This window comes from Pinus tabuliformis, chromosome 3_1 (assembly GCF_031772625.1).
Source record: "Pinus tabuliformis cultivar Carrire ecotype Pingquan chromosome 3_1, CPIR1, whole genome shotgun sequence".
In the NCBI taxonomy this organism is placed as follows: domain Eukaryota; kingdom Viridiplantae; phylum Streptophyta; class Pinopsida; order Pinales; family Pinaceae; genus Pinus; species Pinus tabuliformis.
Genome location: NC_142301.1, coordinates 634,618,914 through 634,621,462, shown reverse-complemented (window position 1 = coordinate 634,621,462; position 2,549 = coordinate 634,618,914). Strand labels below are relative to the sequence as shown.

General features: G+C 37.1%; 1 pseudogene; it reads left to right on the top strand.

Annotated features, from left to right (window-relative positions):
• The first annotated feature begins 316 nt into the window (after positions 1 to 316).
• Positions 317 to 2,204, top strand: LOC149188670 (caffeoylshikimate esterase-like; annotated as a pseudogene).
• The last annotated feature ends 345 nt before the right edge of the window (positions 2,205 to 2,549 follow it).

Sequence of the window (2,549 nt, the reverse complement as noted above, 5' to 3'; positions counted from 1 at the left end):
AATGGCTGATTCAGGAAAGGAATGGAGCTGCGGCTGTTTAATGGCAGATTCATGAATGCATAGGTATGGCAGTTGATTCAACAGTACAGGGGTATGGCAAAGGACAGGCCCTGTAGTTGAAAATAATATTTCAACACTTTTTTTTTTTTTTTTTTGGACACAGTCTTTTAAGTCTTTTAGTCGTATAGTTCGAAGAAATATTGAGTGGCAAGATTTTTGTAGTTCAAAGATTATTGCATGGCAACTGTGGAGATACGTTAACCTTTCTATGACAATATCTGAATCTATTGTTTTTCGTTTCCTGGCGGTGGCGGACATGTCAGGGGTGGAACAACTCAGTGGCCTCGTCGACTATGAAGAGTTAAATAACGGCAGTAACATAAAAGAAATAGTTCGTAAATTTAACTTTTTAAGTTATCCATTGTTGAGAGGATCAAATTTCTATACAAATTGTGTGTTAAAAGGGATGAAATTCGTTTGGAAATATACTTATGAAGGGAAACATTTGATAAAAAGAAGCAATTAAAGAGAATCCCAGCCAAGATCTTAGGCAAGTTCTCATGTCTCAACCAAAGTAGTTTATTATACATGTGAAATGATTATTTTTTGTTATTAAACTCAAATAATCAATAGCTGTGAAGGTGAGATTTTAATATTGGGTCAGTGTCTCATGACACTGATAAATTTCCACTACTAATGTTCTTTAAACGAAATCCTCATCCAGGAGTTCATTGAAAGTTTGCTAGGAGTGAAGCTCTTTACTTGCAGATGGTTACCTGCAGATAAGGAAGCCAAAGCCGTCATATGTCTCTGCCATGGTCAGCTTCCCAATTCATTGTCCACATCATAAAGCAACCTAGTCACGAATCCATGGATTTGCCACTTTGTAAATTTGTTAAGGATTTTGAGTTTCTGTTGTGCAAGTTGTTTTCTTGTTGTGCTTGCAGGCTATGGCATGGAGCGCAACATTTTCATGGAAGGTACTTCTAACTCTTTTCTCTGGAATAATGTAAGTAAATATGACCAAGATGTTCATGGATGAACAATATTTGTTAGTGTCGTTACCAAAATTTCGTATTAATTTAGCTCTAAAATTAATAACCCAATTGGACCTATTATCAGACATAGGAGTGAGGCTTGCAGACAGGGTATGCAGTATTTGGTATAGACTATGAAGGGCATGGCAAATCTGCTAGAACACGTTGTTACATAAAAAACTTCGATGACCTTGTAATGGATTGTACAACTTTTTTCAGGACCGTCGCTGGTATGTATGGTTGGGTAATTAATGTCAAGAATAAGTTGTGCAGTTACTCATGGAAATAAGAAAGTATGATAGTTACATTGCAGAACGCGGTGAGTATAGGGAGAAAGCGAGGTTCATTTATGGAGAATCAATGGGAGGAGCAGTGGCACTTCTCATCCATAGAAATCAGCCTAACTATTGGAGTGGAGCTGTTCTTATTGCACGTATGTGCAAGGTATAAATTATATTAATATTTCACATTGCATGGTTGAATTATTATATGCGCACTCACCTTTTTTATTGTTGAAACAGATATCAGAAGAGTTAAAGCCTCACCCCCTGGTTATAAGCATATTGAAGAAGCTAACTGCAATAATCCCAATGTGCAAGGTTGTACCTACTGAGGATATTGTAGATGTTGGCTTCAAGGAACCAGAAATGAGACAGGTAGTGAATCGTATTACTTATTTGTCTCCTATTTATGAATTGTACGCAATTTGTAGAATTTTTAATTAATTTTCATGATTTGTTATTTTCTCTAATATCTGCACATTAGCACAAATTTGGGCAAATCCTTTCATTGACCTAGTCTAAAGACGGCTTGCGAGCTTCTCATGATCAGTGTGGGCATAGAGAGGCGACTGGACGAGGTACCGTATTCGAATATTTAATTCAATCTGCAACTTTTTGCAGCTGCCTTTAGTAATTCCCTTTAATTAAATGCACCATCAGAGTCATTATGAATTATATGATGCAAGTGAGCTTGCCATTTCTGATCGTTCATGGTGAAGCCGATAGAGTGACAAACTCTTCTGTGAGCAAATTAATGTATGGTTCTGCCAAAAGCATAGACAAGGCGCTGAAACTGTATCCCAATATCTGGCATCGATTGACATATGGAGAACCTCTAGAACACATAGAATTAGTGTTTTCAGACATTATTGCATGGTTAGGCTAGAGAATGTTAAGCTCCATTAATTTATTTTTAACAAATGCTGCTTACAATTATGGAACTAAACTGCAGTCTTTTCTTAATTTCTGGAAACCAACTGCAGTTAATAAATTTATTGTTGGGAGCTACTGAAGTGGTCCATTACTCCATCTCGAGTTCCCTACGTTGATCTGTGGAACACTTGACACATAGCCATCAGAAGCTTGATGGAAGCTTGGCTATAAATTTATGTGTTTGGTCCCCAAGCTTGTATCTCAATTCCCTTCAGTTTTTACACCATCTAGCTGAGGAGCTTGGAAGTGCCTTCAGATTTTTCTGTATTCTTTTCTTTTTGCTTGGATAGAAGCTGGA